Source organism: Ambystoma mexicanum, chromosome 4q (assembly GCF_040938575.1).
Source record: "Ambystoma mexicanum isolate Mex_15411 chromosome 4q, UKY_AmexF1_1, whole genome shotgun sequence".
NCBI classification, from domain to species: Eukaryota; Metazoa; Chordata; class Amphibia; order Caudata; family Ambystomatidae; genus Ambystoma; species Ambystoma mexicanum.
The window spans coordinates 562,875,265-562,901,100 of NC_090928.1; positions in this window are offsets into that span (position 1 = coordinate 562,875,265).

The following is a 25,836-nucleotide window of genomic DNA, read 5'->3' on the forward strand; positions in this document are numbered from 1 at the left end:
CCCACATAGTAATCCTGAGTTTCTACATACCTTTTGAAACTTTTCAGACTTTTTTTTTGTGTTCGATCTGTCCGCCGACAGTGCGCATGTCCACGGACCGCGCACAAGCACCCCTATAAAAGACCACGCCCTAGAGCTTATTCTCATTGTGTTTCTGGCTATTCTTCAGAGCACAGCTATTTCTTCAGCAACTTGTTGATTACACCATCGAGATGGCATCTCTGGCTGCAGAACTGCCACCTGGTGCTGCACCTGCTTCAGCACCACCCCAACCCCCTCCACCACCACCACCTCCCCAAGGGCCTGAAGAAGGGAACAGGAGTGAGGATGCGGAGGAGGAAGAAGAGGATGATGAGAATGAGGTAGAGGAAAACTCTACTACCCGCACTAGGCGTGAGTCTTGGGTGTGACGGTTATTTACCATTCATGGTAATGTTCCTAAGGCTCGTGCGAACCGTGTTACCTGCAATGAGTGCAAAATGATACTCAGTTGCGGGAAGCATGGTAAGTACAGCTTTGGGACCACTACTATGAAGCGACACCTGAGGTCATTTCACTCTGGGGCTATTCGCAGGGTTGTACCTTGCGAAGAACGTAGCAGGTTGATTTCCTCTACTTCATCCTCTGTTTCTGATCCTGTCACCACAAGGACCACCTCTGTGTGACAGCGTCTACCTCAAATTGCCTCACAGGCCATACAGAATGCTGATGACCCTTACCTTTCGAGGGTCACAGTTGTATGTATGTACTGTGACACAGTACTCTGCAGGGGGGAGCGACTTCGTAGTGCTTTTGAGACTACCGTCTCAGAGCACGAGAGGATCTGCTCACTACCCAAATAAAACCGACTCTACATCTTCCTCTCTCAGCTCGCCCTTTCTTATCCCTGTGGTTGGTGTCCCCCCTTTACCTTCCTTTCCCATCCTCTCCTAGTGTGTCGTGTATAAAAAACCAAAAAAAATACAAAATATCAAAAATCAAAAAAAAAATAAGTTTGCGAACATTTAAAAAATTGGGTTGCTACCCCATCACAAACATTGCAATTTTCTCTGGGAAGAAGTGGTGGCTCTGAAAGACTTTGGGTGGTGTTTGTAAGTCAAAAATTATAAATGCTTAACACCTACTTCAAAATGGTTGTTGTAATTCCAAAAAAAGATCGCAATGCATTTTGTACATTTTTCAGAAAAATCTGATTGCCAGCATAAGTAAGATGGACTCCATCTCTCCGAAAAATGTATGTACTACGAAACATAATATTTTCATTGTGAAAAGACGACATGCCAAAATCTCTTAGAAAGGCACAAACAGCCTTATTAACATTGCGCCTTGGTTTTTCCATTTGTGGACCAAATGAAGAAGAACAAAGCCACATTTGTCTCTGCGCAATCCGTGAAAATATCACTTGAGAATTAGGAAACATGTCCATAACCTTCCCAAGTCCTTCTTTCATTGCAAATTGCAAAAGAATTCCAGTCACATGTCCTAAACTGTTCCCTCCACAATGAATTACAATTATGTCTGGATGTTGCTCTGTCTCCAAAGTAGCACAGAGAGGTAGCAAGTCCAACCACTTCATTCCACGTACTCCATGCCAGTGTACTTGCACATGTGGGAATCCAAGATCTACAGCTACTCCAGAGCTTTCTGCATGCAACTTCAACCAATGTAGCCATGAATCTCCCAAAATCCAAACAATCTGTTTTCTGAAAAACACAGCCATAGCTATCTTTTGTTCTCTCAGCAAAAAGAGTATCTGAGAAACTCTCTTCTGGCACAACACACCCACTAAACTTTCCTGACCAATCCCTTTCAGTGCTTATTCTCATTTGCATGACTTCTGAACCCAAAAATCCCCGGATTTAACTCCCGATGTCCGCGAACTACCGCCATGTCTACAGACATATCGTAACATGAACAGCCCTTCTACCATTTCCACTTCACTCTCTCTGCCATTCCCTCATTGGATGTAGCTAAAAAATCACATGACCATGCACCAATCACATTCAAGACCTCTAGATCTAACTGCATCATCATAGATCAGCACTGCAAATGCACTGTGAATCTCTATGAGTACAAGTGTCATATCATTGGCAAGCACCATCTACCAGAAATACTGATTTCTACTTGCAACTCCATGCATATCCATATGCATGAACACAAACTTCAGGTATGCATATTTTCTTTACAGTAGATGAACACATTTTCAAACAGACTTTTAGCTTGTGTAATCTGTAAAATGAATGTACTGTATTTTTTTCAATTTCCTAAACTCAACTATCACTTATAAACCTTTATACTATTTACTTTCTTTATACACACACACTCAAATCATGTTAAACTAACATTTTTTAAATGAAATATATAGACTACATATATTCAAACGAAATTGCATGCAAGCACAATCTATCTTTAAATCTTTAAAAAAATACTTATACAATTTCATTTTTTTTGTTTTTATTTATTTATTTACTTAATTACTTTAATTTAGACATGACATTGAGGCGCTATTACCTAGAACAGCTTACTTACAGAAATAGCGGTATTCACTGGTATATTATAAATTTCACAAGACATAGTAAAGATATCTTTTTTTTGCTACAGTTAGTCATTCAATACAATTTGTTTATTAAGAACATATCATATGTACTGAACTGATGCAATGTATCTTATGTAAATAAATTAGTTTAATGGTTTTAAAGAAGGCACTGAGGATTTCAATTAAAAAAATCAATATCTAAATTAAAAACAGCGCTATATACAAACAAAGTTACTAATTTGAAGCTTTTACAATTGCAGTGAAGACCAGTGTCCTGAAAAGAAGCAGCCGAATTCGAAGAACAAAGAAGAACTAAGAAGTTACCTGTTAATTTAAGAAAAAAAAAAAAGTAAGTAGAATATCACCATAATATTTGTATTATTAATCAAACATACTAGAACATTAATACAAGCTATTTCTGTGCCTAAAAATAGAGATTGTGTACCATTTTGTACAAAAATCTCCATGTCTTAAACAGCGATTTACAGCCAGAATGGCCTACAAATTCCTATTTTTGGACACACAAATTACCCAACTGAACCGCTACAATTTTCATATTATAGAACAAACAACTGTTTTAATTGTATACATTAGATTTACTATTTGTACTTTTCCACACCACTAGCTTACTTTTTTTTGTCATCTGAACCCCAGTTTAGTAACACATAAATTCAAGAATACCTATCCCTACTAGTTGTAGTTCCTAATGCACAATCACACACCATTACATACATCTTTATCATCTTACTCAGACACTCATGCACACAGCACACATACATTCCAGAACACCCCAACCCATATCTTCTTTATTTTTTTCAACAGACCCTAAAGAATGCCTACCAAAGGTCCGTAGAAAGCAACGCAAAAGTAGAGCAAATGAAAATAAAAGTGTCCAACATAAGCATCCATCTCTAGCAGAATTTGTAAAAAAAAGTTGAAACAAAACAGCTAATACAGTCATTTAATGAAACACAAGAAGTTTCAAGCACAAAAACGTTGCCTCCTCTATCAAACCAAAAAACAATTAACAGAAAATCAGCTATCACTACAGATAAAACTACTTCTTCAAATTTTAATATAGTGCAAAGTAAGCATACCAAGAAAAGTATTTTAGCCAAAATGTACCGTCACAAAGTCCTTCGAAATCTTATAAAAACAGGAGAGAAATCAGGTTCAATGCTTAAAACCTATCGTAGGAAATTAATCTTAGAAGCGTTGATGGACAGTGCAATTCTTCTCAAAATAAAGTTATTTATTTTACTGTTAAACAAAACAAACCACTAACAAAACCAATAACTAAATTACAAAAAATACTTCTCAATAAGCGAAATGTCAACAGAAAGAACTTCTTAAGTATCTGCGGAGGTGAATGATATCACACTACGAGCACAGAACCATATTTTAATGAAGAAGCGTACAAACAAAAGCAAACAAATACAATTGCCATACATAGCAGTGGTCGAGGTTATGAAAAAGTGAATAATACCATAATGGAACAAGAAATACTCCTTACGAAAATATGCCCTGAAAACTTAGAATTACCCCTCCATTCAATTCCACTGAATCAGAAAGTCTAGTGTACAAATGGCCATGCACTTCAATGTGTAACATTCCCAAACAATGTCTCAAATCTTTACGCCAATTCCTCAATAAATATGTAAAAAGCAAAGACAAAATCAAAAGTAAATTACTGCAAAATATGGATACCTGTCCAGTGCGCAAGTACACAGGACTACAAGGACATTCATTGGCCTGCATTACAGGACCTACTTGTAAAACCACTTTCCATGATATCAAGAGGATATCAACACATCATTCAACTATAAGAAATCTAGTCTATAAACTGTACTATGCTAAAAGTCCTGCTTTAGCACTAGCAAAGTTAAATAACATCCTTCTGCATGGTACAGCAAAATACCTACTTGAAGAAATTCACTATATCCAAAATATGTATTTTGGAAGTGAAAGCCATTTGCAGAATGAAATAGCTTTATACCAATTAAGCAACAATTCTACACATGGCAACCTTTTGCTAAACACATCAAAAAAGAAATACTAAAATTTAAAAAGTACATCAGCTGAAGTACCAAACCATGTATGTGTATGTTGCCGTAGAACTTTTTATAAAAGTAACACAAAAACTGTAGACCTATCACACAAAATAGAATACAATGAATATTCTAAATAGTTTGAATTAGCTCTCTACCTTGTAGCAGAAAACAAATACGAAATAACTGAGCCCTTAATTCTTTGCAGTTACTGCACTACAAAACTTGACAATAACCAAACTCCTTCACGTGCTATCACAAATAATTTGGAATTATACGCAAAATATACCAAAACCCCTACAACAACTTCATTTATATGAGAGCATCATAATTCAAACAGTACACCCATTTCAAGCAATAATACGCCTTCAACCAAAAACAGCAAAATTACCTCCCTCTGAATTGGTAAAAGGCATTCGTGGAAAAGTAGTTTATTTACCATTAGATCTAAAAGAAAATGTGCATACTCTAGGAGTGCAACGTCCAATGCAGCAATCTTTAATTATCTTGGTAAATGGAGTACCTACAAAAGACAAAAAAATATGGCAACAGCTGGTAGATTTATATAAAGTTAGACAACCCTTCCAATATCTTAAAGAGAATAATGAATATTACAAAGAAATTAATATTGAAGAAAACTTGAAAGATACAACTGAAATAATTCAAGAAACACAAGAAGCTGGTCAATTTGAGCTACTAGATCCTGCTACATTATCAAATACTTTAGACCATTATACAATTCATCCTTTGCACTGTAATGACACCGAAGAAGATGTACTGGAAACGTATTTATTTATTTATTTTATTTATTTATTCAAATTTGTTGAGCGCACATCAGCCCAGAAGCATCGTGGCGCTTGTTACAGACATCTTAGTTGCAAAGGAAACCGTAGTTACAAGCAGTACATAAATTACAGAGGAAATATATACAATAGCAGGGCAGTATATTTACATGGCTTCCTGAGAGTTTGCTAATTATTTTGCAAGGAACGAGGTTTTCAGTTTCCTGCGAAAGATGGGAAGTGAGTTTTCCGTTCGGATGTCTGAAGGGAGAGCGTTCCATGTCTGTGCTGCAATTTAGGGAAAACCTAGACCTCCGGCTTTGGCTTTTTTGATGCGTGGGGTGCAGAGTAGGTTAGCGTATTGCGTCCTAGTGGGATGTGTGGAGGAAGGTTTGAGGATGATATCTGAAAGATAGGACGGGGCGGAGAAGGAGAGGCATTTGTGAGTGAGGGTGAGGATTTTGAGGGTGATCCGTTCTTTGACTGGGAGCCATTGGGCTGAGAGCCTGGCCTGGGTGATATGCTCTCTTCTTGGGATACTAAGAGCGGCCCGGAGAGTGTTGTTCTGCGTGATTTGTAGTCTATTTATGTTTTTGGCTGATGTGCCTGCTAGAAGAGCATTGCAGTAGTCCAATTTGGCTCCAATGGTTGCCCTCGCTATGGAGAGGCAGTTAGGTTTAGAGAGGTAGGGCTTGATGGCGTTTATAAGTTTGGTGGTGTGTGCGGATGCGGAAGTGATTGCGCTCACTTGTCTAGTCATTGATAGCGAAGAGTCAAGGTATACTCCCAGTGTCTTGACGGCTGTGGACACGGGGATGATGGAGTTGTCAATGGAGAAGTTAGTGTACAGTTTGTCCAGTTTGTCTAAGGTGTTCTGTTGATCTAGTATCAAGATTTCAGTCTTGTCACCATTGAGGCAGAGGCCATTAATTGCCATCCATGCCTTGATGATGGAGTAGATAGTGTGGAGTGCCTTTGCGTCTTCGTTGTATGAGCCTGAGAGGGGTAGAAGTACTTGTGTGTCGTCCGGGTAGTTCGTGTAGGTGATGCCGTATGAGTCAAGTTTGTCAAAGAGTGGCTTGGTGAACAAGTTATAGAGTGTAGGTGCAGTGCAGGAACCTTGAGGGACCCCGCAGTGGATTGTCGTGGGAGTGGCGTTGGCGATGCCCGAGAAGACTTTCATGGCCCTACCTTCGAGGAAGGAAGTGATCCAGGCGGCTGCTTCTTTGGAGAAGTTGGCTGAGTGCGTGAGGTGGGAAGTGAGAATCTTGTGATCAACCAGATCAAACGCGGCTGAGAGATCTAGAAGAAGCAGAAGAGCCGGCTTGCCTTTGTCCATGATTTGGGTGATCTGGCTCTTCAGATCTACCAGGGCTGTTTCTGTGCCACTTACCAAATGCGTCGAACAAAAGGATCGCCAATCAGCATATGGGAAAAAAGTATAGAAGCACGTGCTTTTCCTCTACTCTTTCCTACTGGCAAATGAGGAAGGTATGATGATAGACCTATTCAAATATCAGCTTCAGAATACCGCTCATTACGGATGTATTCTGAAGATCCCAGATTTAGACAAAATGTGGAATACATATTCCACCTACTCTTTGAAAGTGAACTACCAACTTTATGTTACGGAGTTGCACACATATTAAAATCAGGATCACATTTTCAAAATATGACAGCTACACAATTATTAGAAAAAGTGCAACAAAAGGATGAGGTTTTACAATCAAATATTACAAATCTATTAGCAAATATGCATGGTACTAAAGAGTACTGGTTTCAACGTCATGGAGATGTACGTTGTATGATCAGAAACCTTGGCCCACCCACTTGGTTTGTTACATTAAGTTGTGCAGAATATGCATGGGAAGATTTACATGATTTCCTACGCATATCAAATAAAAACAAAACAAACATAGATATACTAACACCTGGAGAACTTTGTTCTTTGGATCCTGTTAATGTTTCAAAATATTTTCATCATTGCTTCATTGCTATGCTACATTTTATTTGTAATAAAACTGTTCCTCCCCTTGGAGAAGTGCAACACTTCTTTTGGAGAAAAGAATACCAAGCCAGAGGAGCACCACATATCCACATGCTTTTATGGATTAAAGATGCTCCTAAATTTGGTCAAGACAGTGATGCCACTGTTTTACAGGTTATTGGAAAATATGTCACTTGTGAAATTCCATCAGAAGCCACAAATAGTGATCTTCATGCACAAATTTTACAATTTCAAAGACACAAATGTGGAAAATAGTGTTGTCGCAAATACTAAAACAAAGGGAAATACTACACCAAATGCTGATTTGGTTTCCCTAGACCAGTTACAAATACAGGTCAAGTGAACAACCTCATGTCTTCAGTTAGACATAGTGTTAAAGGTAAGTCACGTAAAAATACTTATTACATAAAAAGAAAAGAAGAAGAAAAAATATCAATGATTATAATGCAATCATTGCCCACTTATGGAATGCAAACCTAGATGTGCAGTACATTGCAGACAATTCTACTGCAGTTGCACGATATGTCACAGCATACTTAACTAAAGCAGAAAAGACAGAGCTCCAAGACCTCTGGAATGACCTGTCATCAGATAAAACAGTGTCTCAGAAATTATAAGCTTGGGCATAAAAATTGCCACCCATAGAGAATGTGGATCATATAAAGCAGCTGATCATTTAACTGGTACTGCATTGTATGGTAAATCTGAAAATATAGTATGGCTAAGTCTTGGTCCAGCTAAATCTAGAAAAAGAGTTCTAAAATCATATGAAGATATAGAAACAACAGCCAAACGTGATCCCAACAGCCAAGACATTTTAAAAAACAATTAATTAGACACATACTACCCAGATAGAAGTAATACTTTGGAAAACATGTGTCTATACCACATAGCCCAAAACTACACATACAAACATAATATGAAACCTGATGAAAAAAAAGGTAAACATAGAGTGACAAACTGTGAAGGCAGCTTAGTTAAACTCACTAAACCAAATTTAATTAATCATATCAAATTGTCATTAAAGACTCCTCAACATAAAGAAGTATATCACATGTCCCTGCTACAGAAACCTCTCTCACTGCCTTCCGAAAAAAACTGAAAACCACCTTGTTCAACTAACTCCTCCAACTTTTGTCTTCTGACCCTCTCCTCTCTTCTCTCCTCCTCTCCTATAGCTACTACTTTTCTCTTGCAACTAAGTTATGACTTTTCTGTATGTATAACAAGTCATGTTCATATCTGTAACGAGCGCCACGATGCCCATGGGCTGCCTGTGTGCTTAACAAATGCGAATAAATAAATAAATAAATAAATAAATAAATAAATAAATAAATACAACTCTTCAAACCATGGAGAAAAGAAGAACAATTACTAGTTAACTATGACTCAAATGAGGATGCTTTCAAAGCAAATGAAAGCACTATAACTGATGTAAACTTTACACAGTACAAAAAAAGTTGCACAATGAACAGCAACACGAAGAAGAACTCCAAGCCCAACTAGACAAGGACACTCCTGACAGTAGTCAACCTTCTGTAACAGGAAGCCGAGAACCACTGGGAGAACCACTAATAATAAATGAGGCAGAATTAGCTATGATAGAAGTGGAAAACACCATGTGTCAGTATGAAGATAAGGAAGACTTAACTATACTACAATCAAAACTAAACAATGAGCAAAGTAGCATTTTTCAAGAAGTAACAAAATAAATTGCACATGGTGTAAAACATGAAAATAAAGAATGTTCCTGCCATAATTATAAACCTATACTACTGTACGTCAGTGGTGAAGCTGGTTCTGGCAAAACATTCCTAATCAAAATCATTAGTAAGTTCCTTCAACAATTGACAAACAACAAACTGTCAGCTGTTGTCACTGCCCCCACAGGATTAGCTGCCTACAACATAGGTGGTGTTACATTACACCGATTACTACTATTGCCAGTAGAACACCAGAACAAATTAGACTATTACAAACTTTCTGCAGAAGCTGCAATGGAATTACGCAGAGTATTGAAACAAATGAAAATGCTACTAATAGATGAAGTGAGCATGGTCTCCAACCTGATGTTAGCTTTGATTCACCTCAGATTACAAGAAGTACTCAAAACAGACTATGAAGAGCTCTTTGCAGGAAAACACATTATTGTTTTTGGAGATCGGCTTCAATTAGCACCAGTAAAAGGTGAGCCTATTTTTAAAACATTAGGACACAAACTCTGCCGTAAAACTGTTGGCAGCATTGGAAATGTCAACCTTTGGCTACATTTCCAATACAGAGAATTAACAGAAAACATGCGGCAATCTGCAGTTCTCACTTCTGCCAACATTTTAGAAAGTATCAGAGTTGGTATACTTTCTAAAGAAGCAGAAGCAATATTGAAAACCCGGCACATTAATGCACTTTATGGCGATAATGCATGTGCTACAGATGTTATGGAACAATTAGCCCACAAAAATGTCAATTGTATGGCCTTAATGCCAACTCTTGCAAGCTGTTTCAAATTCAATGAAATCATGCTAAGTAAAGAAATGCAACCAATCATGGAAATTAGTGCCACAGACAAACTAGATGTACATGGTATGACACTACCCATGTGTGACCAAGCCACAACAAGACTAAATAGTTTAGAAAAATCAATCTCAAACACAGCAGGCTTAGAAAAGATATTAAAATTATCCTTAAATTTGCAGAGTAATGCTTAAACATAACCTTGACGTGGACCAAGGACTAGTTAATGGAGCACTGGGTACAGTTATTGGCTTTCAAACATACCCACGCGACAACAAAATACAGTTTGTCAATATACTCTTTGACAAACTTTCAGAAGTAAAAAGGATAGGACACTCAAAAGCTAGATTCCTTCTCTTCAAAGATATGTATGTACGCAGAGAATAATTTTCTCTAACTCTTGCATACGCAGTCACGATTCATAAATCACAAGGTCTTAACCTAGACAAAGCATTGATAGATATTGGTAACACAGTCTTTAAAGAAGGCATGGGCTATGCAGCACTATCACGCTTACGTACACTTGACGGTCTATTTCTAATCAACTTTGATGCAAGTAAAATAAACGCTGATATTCCTTGCATTTTAGAATACAATAGACTTTGCTCACTGTACACCCCCCACCTAAACACATATTCTGTTCCACAAAAAGTAAAACGTTATAAAAGAAAAATAAATCAAACAGAAATGCAACAGGATGTCACTGCAAATCCTCCAAAGAGAGTAAAAGAAACTGATACTTCATCAAGTACCACAAGCAAAAAAGAATCAATTAGGGAAAGTAAACCAGGTACTTCTTTAAAGAAGGAAGACAAACTCCAAAAAAAGCAGTTAGATACAGAACTACCTGGACCATTTAAATTCTCAAATTTAGTTGGTGTAAGTTGCTACGCAAATGTAGCAATGAATACTCTATTTCAATTACCACCAATTGTTGACAACATTTACTTACACAGTACAGACCCATTGTGTTTGCAAATGTTAGTACTTCACAGAAATGCAGCAAACAATCCTGACAACACGTATAGTGTTTATGGAATAAGACAACAATTGGACTACTGTGCTGGAATGGTGAAATTCACTATAAATTCACATGAAGATCCACAAGAATTTCTAATGTACTTACTACAAGTACTGGAAAACAAAAACATACCTATAAATGAAATCTTTCAGATTTCATACATGTGGAAACATACATGCACTCTCTGCAACAATGTGACACAAGAAGAAATCCCCAATGAACGCTTCATATATATATATCAATACCAAATGTATCCATGCCATTTCAGCGACTTGTACAAAATGCAAACCATGGTAGATTATGCTCTACCTGCAATTCAGATAATCGCTCCACGTTAGTAATACAAACACATAGTAAATACATAATACTAATGCTTCTATGTTACAATGCAGATGGTACCAAAAACAACTGCAAGCTGACTGGATTCACACATGGTCAAATATCACTTGGTAAGAAAACCTTCACAACAATAGGTATAATCTACCACGCAGGAGCAACAACCAATTCAGGGCACTACACTGCATATATAAAAAAGAAATGTGGATGGTTTGAATGTAATGATAGTACCATTACTCTAAAGCAGCGATTACCAGGAAATCTTACAAACGCTTATTTGATGTTCTTAAAACCAAAATTTGATAACTAAACTGTATTTAAACCTTAAGTAAACTTGTGTTAAAAAAATATAAACTGTTAGAATACTCCAAAAGCTATCTAACTGCTTAAAGATTCTACAACAACTAATCAGATAAATGAATACCACTAAATTAGACCAAAAATTACACAGTTAGAATACGCCAATTGGTATCTAACTGTCCCAAAATTTAACAATATCCAAATAGATAAATCACTACCACTAAAATATATCAAAAAATAGACAGTTAGAATACGCCAATTGGTATCTAACTGCCCCAAAATTTTATAATATCAAAACAAATAAATAACATGTTACTGCTCCAAAAAAATACAACAAGCCAAAGTATAAAGCATTAGCCAGAAACAACAAGTGAACACTGAAAACAAACCAACAAATAAACTGTAGCATAACAGAAAAAGTTTTTTTTTTTAATCCAACATGGATTTTTTTTTCTCCCACAGACCCAATGATTTTAGCAACAAATACAGAAACTGAGCAAATTGCACAGTACTCTGATTTGTAATCTACTAAATATGAGGGTCCAAAAAAAAAGTATATTGATTATACAATGTAATAAGTCATTACAAAATACTAATACTAACATGCTATTTTCTTTTATCACAGAAATGAACAAGAAAAACATGGACTCCCGTTACTAGACCAAACAGTAAGTATACAATAATAAGGAGAACCATAGCAGCATATCACATCCATAGTATCTAATACCTTTGTTCCTTATACATTTGTTTTTCACCCAAAGTTATAAGCAAATATTAATGTGATATGCTGCGGTGGGTGTTGCCAGGGCATACAGTCTTGGGTGCATGGACAAATGGCCAGGCACCCAAGACTCTATACCCTGGCAACAACCACCGCGGCATTTCACATCCATAGAGTCAAAAATTTCAACTATGGTCTATGGAAACTTTTAATGTCCGCGGACATTATGAGTGTTCTTAGAACACTTTCAACTTGCCAGCGAACAATATGGACAGCGTTTTCAGGACACCCCCTACAAACATTTCAGAACAACGCAATAGTTCTTAGAACACTTTCAACTTGACAACTAACAATAAGGACAGTGTCCTCAGGACACCCCCATTTTGTTTATTTGTGAACATTTCAGGACACTGCGAGTGTTCTTAGAACACATTCAACTTGCCAGCGAACAATACGGACTACGCCTTCAGGACAACCCCTACGAACATTCCAGGACACCGCGAGTGTTCTTAGAAACGTCTTCAGAACAGCACCATCTTGTTTATTTGCGAACATTTCAGGACACCGCGAGTGTTCTTAGAACACATTCAACTTGACAACGAACAATACGGACAGTGTCCTCAGAAAACCCCCATTTCGTTTATTTGCGAACATTTCAGGACACTGCGAGTGTTCTTAGAACACATTCAACTTGCCAGCGAACAATACGGACAGCGTCCTCAGGACACCCCCTATGAACATTCCAGGACACCGCAAGTGTTCTTAGAAGTGTCTTCAGAACACCACCATCTTGTTTATTTGCGAACATTTGAGGACACCGCGAGTGTTCTTAGAACACATTCAACTTGACAACGAACAATACGGACAGTGTCTTCAGAACACCCCCATTTCGTTTATTTGCGAACATTTCAGGACACCATGAGTGTTCTAAAAACACATTCAACTTGCCAGCGAACAATACAGACTACGCCTTCAGGACACCCCCTACAAACATTCCAGGACACCGGGAGTGTTCTTAGAAACATCTTCAGAACACCCCCATTTTGTTTATTTGCGAACATTTCAGGACACAGCGAGTGTTCTTAGAACACATTCAACTTGACAGAGAACAATACGGACAGCGTCTTCAGGACACCCCCTACGAACCTTACCCGGACACCGCGAGTGTTCTTAGAAGCATCTTCAGAACACCACCATCTTGTTTATTTGTGAACATTTCAGGACACTGCGAGTGTTCTTCGAACACATTCAACTTGACAGAGAACAATACGGACAGCGTCCTCAGGACACCCCCATTTTGTTTATTTGCGAACATTGCAGGATACCCCGAGTGTTCTTAGAACACATTCAACTTGTCAGCCACAACCCCCATTCATATTTGCGAACATTTCACGACACAGCGAGTGTTCGACAACGTCTTCAGAACACCCCCATTTTGTGTATTTGCGAACAATTCAGGACACCGCGAGTGTTCTTAGAACATATACAACTTGATAACGAACAATACAGACAGCGTCCTCAGGACACCCCCATTTTGTTTATTTGCGATCATTTCAGGACACTGCGAGTGTTCTTAGAACAGTTTCAGTTTGCTTGCGAACTAAACGGACACATATTGAATCCTCAGAACACCCCCCATTCAGTTTATTTAGAACATTTCAGAACACCTGTGATGTCCGCAGACAAATCGAACACAAAAGAACATCTAACACATAAAAAACACAACTTTCATCCTATCTCATACACTCCCACCCTTACCAAACACTCCTACACACCAACACACTCTACTAAATACAAATTTTGAACAAAGTTTCACCGCGCTGTCCGCGGACGATCGCAAATCCAAGTTGGCGGGCGCTACCGAAAATCTGACGCGCTTCACGGTCCACGCCGTCCAATCAGCGAACACATTGCATGTCCGCGAACATCACGCAAGCCGATTGGCCAATCAGGACACTGTCCGCGGAGCGAACAGTGAAGTGTGTCCGCGGACCGAATGCAGATATCACTAATTTTTTTTTACCTACTTTTTGGTCATTTTAAAAAAAACTACTGGACGGATTTTCACCAAATTTGCAAAAGCACGCTTTCGGGACCAAGCCGTTGCTCCTGGTCCAAATTTGGTGAAAATCCGTCCAGCGGTTTGCGCTGTAGAGGCGAGCACATTTTTTTTCCCATTCAGTCTATGGGAGAAAAAAAAGTTTTGGGACCCCCCATAACTTTGCCCCCCCCGGATGTATCCTCACCAAACTTTGCAAAACAATTCAGAATTACCCAAATACTTTTTTTGCAAAGTTTGGTGAGGATCCGTCCAGGGAGGGCGAAGTTATAAGCCGCCCAAAAAGTGCTCTTCCTATGGAAACACCAACTTAACCATAACTACATGGCCACTACCGTGGCCATGTTATATATATATATATATATATATATATATATATATGCAGCACCATCAGACAACTACGCATTCATATAAGAGAACATTTGGCCAGTCTGAATAGCACTGACCCTAGATTACCTCTCGCCATGCATTGGCAACTTAATCACCAATTAGCGAACACATCGTATTTGAGATTTGTAGGACTAATGAGAGTGAAAAAGGGGAAGAGAGGTGACAATCTACAACTGAAACTCAGGCAAATGGAATGTAAATTGATCTGTTTCTTACGTTGTACTACTGATGGTCTGAACACAGACCACAAAATGAAAGTTTTTCTCTAAAATAGTTGGTAACATTTTGGTTCAAACTAGGCAATCTTAAAGAAGATTTTGTTTCTTGCATTAGATACAATTTTATGTGTCTGTGTACCATATTATATACCAAATATTGTGAGAATGGTTAAGTATGCCCCATTTCTTACCGGCTATTCCGTGTATCATGGCATACTTAGGGCATTACTTCATGTTACATCTGGTTTGGATACTCTTTCACCCCATTTATGTTACAGGTGACAATCTTCCAAGAGTGCCAACATCTTGATGCCCAACAGGTTATTTTATTGTCATTCTGTTTCCTAGTTGCTAGCTACAAGTGGCTACCTCAACCCATAGAAATTGATCTACTTCATCATCTTGCATCCAATATTCGCATGACGGCAGTCACATTGGAATGATATCCCATCTCCTTTGATGTACTGCCTTGAATGAATGGATTATCTATCTCCATGTGACACTGTTCTAACTACTATCACTAATCATTCCCCATCACGTTATTATACTGAATACTATAAGAACAAGGGTAAGCTTGTACTCTTGATGTTTGGTGCATGTTACCCCTAGCCTAATGTTATCCGCTCTGCATGGTTCCATCTTGCACGATAACTCAATTTAGACTAATCTTCCACTTATAATTTGGTTCATCAGCCTCCATAGTCACTATCATGCCATGATGACTTTTTATCACAGAGGCTCTGGGGCAAATGAGGTGAATTACTTAACCAACGTTATCTCTAATTGATCCAAAGATGATATGATATTAACATGTCTGTAATGTTTTTTTATGTTTTTCATGTTCTTTTGGTCACCTTGGATTAACCATATTCTTTCACAATTATCACACATTTTTGGTATTACATCTTCTACAACAATCCACATGACTTCAATGTTAACATATCATTAACACTTGCTTTCAAAACCAAACCACAATACTGTTTTGATTTTGTTTATGTCTAATTGATCCAATGATGATATGATGTTAACATCTGTAATGGTTTTTATGTTTTTCATGTTCTTGGGTCACCTTGGATTGACCATAATTTTTCTTTTGATCCTAATACTTTGTCAATCAAATTTGTAATGAACAGCCTTGAGAACGATCGGTTTCGTCGAAACACGTGTCGGCTGATCACAACAAGAATCAATTGCATTTTTGTTAACATACATTTGCAACCAAGCAATTGAATATTTCATCTAGGTCCTCTTGTCAGTTTACTCATAGGCAGTGCGCGAGTCACCATATACCAACCCAATTAGATTTCATTACATTTTCAAGGCCTTGTTTGTGTGGGCTTTGTGGAAGGTTGAACGCTGCATGCCTCTAACTCCAGTCAGTCTAAAGGTGGTTAGTTTAGCACACAAGTAACCATGTCAAATGCTCTACCAATATATCGAGTGGCACTGTGCTGCTATAATAACATACATATTCCTGGTGCATGAATGTACTTACTTGGTCGGATCCGAAAAGTATTTATTTTTCAGTTGTTGTTTGCAGTGATGAGCTTCTTTCCTGTAATTGTAAAAGAAAGTTAGTGGGGATTTGTGGTAATGGCGAAGTGCTATAAGGAAGGGGCAGTCATATTTTCAATGGAAGGAGGACTGATGAGGAAAAAGTTAATAGAATTGGTGGATGGTTAAAAATGGTTGCTTTTAGGAGCATTTTCATGAAATCTAAAAACTGTGTATGCGTGTTTGCAGAAGCTCTGCAATATTTTGTAAAAGAGAAGAAAAGTGGATCAAATGCATTTGTACTACACTTTTAAATGGCAGTTGGTGTGTATAAGTTTAATGTGTTAAGAGTTTATGCATACTTGCCAACATGATGCATTTTAATCCAAGGTCTTTATGTACTCATAGAATTTTTGTTTACATTATGGGTCTTGTAGTTCTACTTTTACCATTGTGAAAGTTGGAGTACAAGTCACAGAATGTCGAGAAAAAGGTAGGACTGCATAAGCAGCTGATGATTGGAATGGGTTATGTTAGTGTTCATGCACTGTTAATATATTAAACTGGCACACACTGAGCGCCAATTACAAATTGTGTACAAATCTATTTTTTCTGCTTTTACTTTCTTTTATGATAATGTGACACAATGCTGCTGGAAATGCAGATATGCTTTTTTTTACTTTCTTAAAAAGGCTTTAAAAATATTTTGAAAAGCACAGCATTTCATATGTTTATTTGATATACTTGTCACAGTTTGGAATTGTGAAGTTCAGTCATGTTTTTTTCTTTGCATTCTGTGACATGTAGTTTCAGTTTTATAATGAGTTAAGTCATTTGGAAGTGACAGAATGCAGAAGATAATAGAAAGACTTAAGAAGCACTTATATATGGAATGGCTGTTGTTGGGATGTATGCATCTGCTGCTAACATATTAAACTGGCAAACACTAAGTGTCACTTCAAAATGGTCTGCAGGTCTATTTTATCTGGTTTTCCCTTATTTTATGGAACCATGACACAGTGCTGCTGTACATGCACATATGCATTATTTTTACTTTCATCAAAATGATTGTAAAAATAACCATTTTGAAATGCAGAGCATTGTAATTGTTTGCTGCTTCATGTGAGCCGGTGATGAATGTACTATGTTTTGTGAGATGTTGATCTTGTTGAATCTGGAAATAGAAATCTTGGGCAGTTGCATAGTAGTTTTTGATGCAGATGGATTTCATTAACAGGAGATATGTACTCTGAGTTCAAGTGTACAACTGAAGTGTTGAAGTGAGATGACAGGGTTAGAGGTTTTGGATGTCATTGATGGATGGTTGTGTGACTCTTTGAAAGCAGCCAATGAGGGAGTGTTTAGAACATGAAAGTGGAAAGGGTAGAAGGACTGCCTCTCTGCTATGGGGTCTGCAGACACCATGGAGGTCTGCAGACGGTATGTGCCACATCAGGATCTTTTGTGGATGCCTGGCATGGAAAGGACTCTGTGGAGATTAGCCAATCAGGTTTGCTGGGTGTGGTGTACAGGAAGAAAGGGTAGTAGGAGTTTAGTTTGCAGGAGTTGTGAGAGCAGTGATAATGGCTGTGGTTATCTGTTTGAGAAGGCAAACTGTGTGGAGTATGGGGGACACTTTAATTCAGTCATTGAAGGTATATTCTGAAAATCATGGCATCCTTGGAAATATTGGATTGGCAGAAGTGGAAGTTTCCTGGCATGCAGTTTGTGGCTTAAACTGAGCAAGCTTGCTTTCATTCTTTGACAGTATGGCTCACTTTAAACATCCAGATATTGTGATGTTCCTTGTGGATTGGACAGTTTTGGGTTTGTGACTCCAGTGTCTTTGTAAGTTGTGCACTGTTTCCTGCTACTTAGATATTTTTTTCGGAAATAAATCAGATACACACATGAAGATGTCCAACAAACATTTTCAGTCGTCAAATTCAACAAAAGTGTATCTTCTTTTTTGTATGCTGCAAGAATGTCACCTTTTGAGAATGATAATATCAATTTTCAGGCTGTTCATTTTTTTGTCCAGATGGAGTTCACTTCACAGATTTCAGAAATGAAATTCTCCTTTACAATGTTAAGAATGCATTAAAAATGGTTCTGTAAGAAATAACACATAAAATAAAAGAACAAATGGAAAAAAGGTGTTTGTTTACAAACCCCTCAAAAAAAGGTTTATTTCAGAGCCACCACTTAAAATTATATAACTTATATTACATATGACGTTATGTTTAATTTCCCTCCCCAACTCTTTAATTGGACAATATGTCAGCAGACACTGTGGTAGTCAGCGGACGCCACGTGCCACATCTGGGTCTCTTGAGGCTGCCTGGCATGGAAATGCGACAGCAGAGGCCATGCACAGTCAGGGTGTCAGCCGACATCAGGGGATCAGCAAATCAGGTTTCCTGGCCTTGTACAGGTAGAGAGGATAGCAGGAGATGTGTTTGTAGGAGTTGTGAGAGGATTGAAAATAGCCATGGCAATGTCTTTCATCAGGCAGAGTGTTTGGCATTTGGGGGACTCTTGGGTACACTGGGTGAAGGTGTATGCTGAGCATTGTGGAATAGCCAAACATCTTGGATTTCCTGAATTGGAAGTGTTCTGGTATGGAGTGCGTGACATGAAGTGGGTGGACTTGCTCCTATTTTGTGCAAATATAGTTCAATTGTAGCATCTGGACATTGTTATCCTTCATTGTGGTAGGAACAGTTTGGTGAACGTGACTAGAATCTCATTGCAGTTTGAAATGGAGGAGACATTGGGAAAGTTGAAGGAAATTTTCCCTAATTCCAAAATAATTTTTTCACGAATTGCCCAGAGACATATGTGGATGCATTCCAGTTCATTTGGTCCTTAAATGGAAAAAGTGAGACACAACATCAATAAAGCTGTGTATGCTTTTGTTTGCGTTTTTGGCATGACACCATTCCATAATGAAAACAGATGGAGTCCATTTAACTGATATGGGTAATCAGATTTGTGTGGAAAACATTCAAAATGTTTTGAAGCAATTGCCGTGAAAGTGAGAAGAAATAATGAAAATCAGTGAAATGTTTTCTTACTTCAGTTTGTAAAAGCAAAAATGTTTAAAAAAATGCATAAAAACACAAAAAAATTGTTCTTCTAAGAACCACCTTTTTGAGTGCAAAACAAATGCAATGACCACAATTGTCCCACGCCAGAAATGGTGTACATGTCCACAGACAACCACGCTGTCTGCGGACAATGCAGGTTGCGCATGGGCCTGTGATTTTTTTCTCACTATTTTTTTACTGTAAAAAGGTGGCTCCTAAAGGAAATTTCTTTTTTTAATTTTACATTTTTTGGGCATTTTTTCTCAGGATAGGCAAGGTAGGGTAGGGAAGGTGGGGAGGGGCATCAACCACAAGGATGAAGCAGCAGGTGGAGAAAGGAAGATGTTGGGCAGGCCTTAATTAGGTAGGTGGCAGTGTTTCTTATGCTCCTTGCCCGCAGCCTCAAAAGCACTCTGAAACGGCACCCCCTTACAGATCGGTGCTTCACAGTACATGCATAGCACTGTGAGCCTCGAAAGGTAAGGGTCAACAGCATTCTGTATGGCCTGCAAAGCCACCACTGAGATCCTCTGCCCCAAAGGATTATCTTTTATGGTGACAGGAGCAGATGAAGATGATGGCATGGAGGAAGTCAGCATGCTTTTTCGGGAAAATTAGATTTTATTAACGTTTTAGGTAATGACATTGGTCCAATTACAATACAACCACAATGATAGTCTGAAAAACAATCACAACCTTTCTTCCCTCCCCTCTTCATCCCCCCTCCCTCTTCCCATCATGGATTTAAATATTACAAATGCGACAAGGGTCCAACACAGTGTGTTATAATCCATTACAAACAAAGAGTAGACATCAGGCAAGTGCTCAGGACGCAAGGCCCGTCACTCTCAAAAATGAGTCTGACGTGTCCTCCGGTCCCATGATTCCTCTGGGTGAGGTTCCCCAAAGTCGACTTTCAGCTCCAGTGGACTGTTCGTAAGTATTTCATAGACCTCAAACCGCTCTCCCATATTTGTCGAAGAAGGGGAGCCATAAGCCCTCAATGTTGGTTTTAGATTAATCAATTAGGTGGGTCAGGAATTCCATGTCATATATAGCACAAAGTCTGGTAAACCACTCTCTTTCCCACAGAGGCCGGGCGGCCTTCCATTTTTGCGCCCAACAACTTCTGGCGGCCACTAGCATGACTTGTAATATGTGGTCATGGGTTACTTTTGGGCCTCCCTCAACTTCAATACCAAACAACATTAACCAAGGGGATAGGGTTCTTTCGATTCCATCCACCTCCTTTATCCAGGACAGGACCTCACTCCAGTAAGTCTGCACCACATGATATTTCCACCACATATGTACATAGTCCCCCCTTTCAGTGTGGCATTTCCAGCAGTGCGGGTCATATCCTTTCCTTCCTTTGTGGGGGGGGTGTAATGCCATTATGAATTAGTTTGATGCCGGTATTGGGAGGCAGCTGTTGAGCGATTGTCCTGTCTGCACATTTTGATCCATCTCCTGTCGGTGATGGGAGCACCTAGGTCTTTGCCCCAGTGCGCCTGAGCAGGGGAAGGGGTGGACAACAACAAAAGTCTGTCATTTGGAGAAAAGGGGAGAGGTCACTCAGACCTAGGGCCTCCTTCAACTCTCCTAGAGAAATAAATATTACATCTGTCCACAGCTGTCCCGCCCTGACCAGACCCGCCTCATACCACTGTTGGAAGGCTAAAGGCTCATCGATTTCATCCATAAATGGTGGGGCCCAGATACAGCTCAGGGGTGAAGGCCACGTCGTGAGTCATCTAAAGTAACCCCACTCTTTCCATATGGCCGACAGAACCCCCAAGACTGGGTGATTCAAGATCCTCCTTGGGATACATGCTTTGGGAAGCCACAGCCATTCATCCAGCGTAACCGCGGCAAAAAGCTCATTGTCCATTGCTACCCACTGTTTCTTTGGGCCCGTCACAAAGTGGTCAACCAGGATTCACAGTTGAGACTCCTTATAATATGTCTCGAGGTCTGGGAAATTCACTCCACCCTCATCTTTGGGTCTTATCAGTACATCATAGGCAACTCTATGGGACTTTCCTGCCCAGAGGTAGCGCAGGAGGGCCCTTCTGACCTCAAGAAGGAAGGGCCTAGGTATTGGGGTTGGCAGCATCTGGAATAAATACAGGAATTTAGGGAGAATCACCATTTTAATTGAGTTGAGGCGAGCCATCCATGACAGGCCAGATTTTTGCCCATCGTTCCATATCGCGTTTCATCGCCGACCACAATGGTGGGTAGTTGGCAGCGAAGAGGTCAGCCAGGTTCTGCGGCAATTGGATTCCCAGATGAAAGAGTCCTTCTGTCTGTGTACAGAATGGGAGGTCCTCAACATATTGCCTCTCTGCCGCATTGAGCTGCCCTGCCATAAAAGCAACCGAATTCCCCAGGTTTACCTTATAACCCGCAAGGGCCCCATATCGTTCCGAACTACTCAGTACCTCCGGGACTGACTGGAACGGGTTGGTAAGATAGAGAAGCACGTTCCCCCTGATGGCTATGACCCAGGGTTCCATCACTAATGAATATATAAGGGGGAATAGAGGGCACCCCTGTCTCGTGCACCTTTCCAGAGGAAACGTTACTGACTCACCACCGTTGACCACAATCCTGGCAGAGGGCACAGAAATCCACCCTCGCCACTTTGGCCGCATCCCCAGGGACGACAAAACCCCCTCCATGAAGGGCCACCCCACCCTATCGAACGCCTTCCCCGCATCCAGGGATAGGAGAAGAGCGCCCTCCGCTCTGACTTCCTTCAAACTCAATATATGAATGGTCTTGTGCATGCTGTCAGCCCCCAGCCTGTTGAGCACAAAACCTACCTGGTCCGGGTCGACCAGTCGGGGGAGACACTTTTCGACTATCATAAATGTCATGACTATCTTCCTGTGTATTTTGAGAAAATTGTTGATTTCCACCTGCAACAGCTACTACATTTCGGATTGACATTGCCAAATGGGTAATGTGTGGCTTTTTATATACAGATATTTTAAGAAATGAAAGTTCCACACATAGCTTCTTTTCTGTTGTGGAAGCTATTTATTGCATCAATGGTGTAATTTGAAACAATATACACAAAACTTCATTAGAATAGCATTCAATTCCTGTTTCATTACTAAATCTACATTAAAAATCAAAGAACTGATCAGCAAGTCAGGATATGTGATGACCCACTATTTTATTATAATTATCTTAACCAATAGCAAATGAGACATATTGAATCAAAAAGGTGATGCGGGTCAATATAAAGCATACATTCCCAACACAGAAAAACAACAAAAAATATTAAAACAAGCTAAGACATTCATAAATAATAATAATTCTGACTAAAAACCATTTCACCTTATCTGGGGTGCAGTATTTTTACAGATGCCAAATTAGTTGGCTTAGTAAACAGTGTTGTATAATGAGCATTGTGTGGTGATAGAATTGTCAACACATCTGTGTTTCTGCCTTTTTCCAGGAGTGAAGTGCTATGACTATGTCAGTCTTCATCAGGGCAGGGATTTGTGAGGCCTACTCGGACATGAGGTATATAGTGATTTAGAGAAAACAAATAACATACACCAATTAAGGGTCTGTATCCAGTCAAAAGATATTAAAGCATATAATTTCGATCATTACTTCTGATAGACCCAAAGGGAACTTACTGTTTGGGTGGAAACCTAGTACGTATGATGCAAGTTCGCAGCAGCGTATTGTAAATATTTGTAACACACAGAATGTGTCTTGGAATTAGACAATATCTAGTTAGGAGAAACACCTGAGACTGTATGCACTCTTAAAAAATACCAGTTACCTGATCGATATGACCCATTGGTCGCAGCGGTCCACTTGGGTTTGGCTTGGCTCAAGAGGTAGGCATGGCCAGCAGTGCATGTCAACCCGCTCACTGAAAAATGTAAATGAAAAAAAGGAGGGGGCAGATTAATTTAGTCTCTTTGAGCCAAAATGTGAACAAGATCAAGGGGAGAAGGTGCCCCCAGTGTACTGTACCAACTACATAGGGTGTCCAGTGATGAAAACCGTATCTATGAACCACCTCTGGTGAAAGGCCCAAGGACCGAGGCCTTGGTAATGTGGCATGTAATACTAGCATGATCCACATGCAATAAATGTCCAGTGATGAGTACCGTGTCTATAAACCCCATCGGGTCCGAGGAGTTAGCAATGCGGCAAGTCTTACACAACATAGTCTGTGTGTAATTAAAGCTCTGCTCGGGCCTGGGCGTCCCTCGTTGCATGAACAATGTTGTAGCGAAGTCTGGTATGTAGCCCGGCAGCTGAGGGTAAATATGCAACATGTGTCACCGGACTATGCTAGAGGTGCTGCCCTGAGTGGGCGACCACTGATGGATACCCAGAGAGTAGGATTTTATTACCTGGGGTGCTGATTGTCCCTCGGTGAGCGAATAGACTCAGGTGACAAACCTTATGCGCGACCTGGCGGTTTGTTTATACGGTCACTATGGTTACCCGAGAACCAAGATTATGGCTGCAATCTTGTAGTGTCACTGTTAGTGTACTGTTTCAATAGATTTGCTGTGTCTCTTTAGCAGTGCTTCGTCAATATCTACTTAGCAATCAAAAGTGACAGAACATAACTGTTGTCTACAGATACAAATAATTAAGGTACGGTTACAACACTATCTCTTGCAAGTTAATGCCTGGAACATAGTAGCACAACTTAACTGTTCAGTACTGTGTGGTACAGTCAAGGTGTAAGTGATTTGTGTTCTTGCAAAAGTTCATACTGACACATCCTGCCTGTCTGGGGGCACCTCCATTTCGATTGCAGTCACTCCAGACTGTCGCATGGTCGCATGGTCCACAGACCCATAATCTGAGTTTTAAAAAAAACCAAGGGAATACCACAAAACTATAAACAGTACATTTGTAGTACAACAAATATAGTCATTTAAGAAATGGATGCGCTAACGGAATGGCAAACATAAATAGGAGAATTAGGAATTGGTACACAATAATCATGAGGGGAGGAAGGGACTGAGGTTTCATCAAATCGTCTTTGATTAAAATGTTCAGAATTTGATGGGGATGATTGCTGGCGAGAAAAGGGTACAGGTGCAAGTAGGACAGTGATAAGGAACATTTGTAATCAGGTGATGTTTGACGTATTGCAAAAATTCATTAGAATCATTACTTAGTTTATCCAATTCTTTTGACAAGATCTTGATTTCAGTACTTACATTCAGGTATACGACTTCTCTTTGTAATTCTAGGGACTTTAAATGATCAAACTGGGGCGTGCTTTTGTCCTGAAAACTATGTACTGTAAAAGAAATAGAAATAGTTATTTTAGTAAGATGTATACAAAGTACATTATTTGTTGACAGGAAAATATGTATTGGATATAATTGGAGATGTTATCGTTGCTCATTCCTCTCTTGGGAAGTTCTTGTCCAACCATTCAAGTGTACTTGCCATTTCTGGAGGGAAAAAAGGACTCATGTCTTATAATACATGTTTATGTAATGGAAGCTAATAAAAGAGATATAAATAGAATTCATTTACTATTTAGTGAGAATGTCTTGTCCAGTATGTACCATTTGTGATGTCATCTTTGATGTCCTGGGTATTAGTTTTAGCAGTGCATGGTGGTGGTGCAAGTTATGGTTGCTTAGCTTACCATAACTGGCAAATTTCAGAGGTTTTTCGGTTTTACTATTAACCATAATGTCCCTTCAACAAAGTTTGTTCACTGAATGTATATATATCATATGTATCAAAAGGCTTACCCAATACCTTTATATGTGTTGTCTTCTTTCTTCAATATTACAAACTCTGAAACAGAATGAAATACATTTCATAATACAATAAAAACAAGAATATTCATGTTTTTTTTTTCATAATGGTACAAAGTGAATACTGAATGTATTCCTAGTACACAACCAACAAAAGGTTGTATTCATTAATCATTCAATAGAAGAAAACAGTGTATAATTGGAGAGAACAAATCCTCAAGGGGGTAATTTATAGAATCCAGCGCACAAGTGGCGCACGCGGCTGGCGCACAGTGTGCGCGTGCGAATCCCTGCGCCAGCCGCGTGCACTAAAATACATTTCCGCGCACAGCGTATTCATGGATTCCAGCCACCAAAACCAGCCGTGGCGCACAGTGGCGCAGCGACCCTGCAGCAGCGCCAGTTACGCCCCCAAGAACGGCTCTCGCGCAGGGAAAAGCCATCAATATACCCAATCCAGCGCAAAGGACTGCGCTAACCCTGTACCAGCACGGCAAGTGGGCTACGTGTATCACTGGGGTGCGCGGGAAGTACCTCACGCGACTGGCCCCG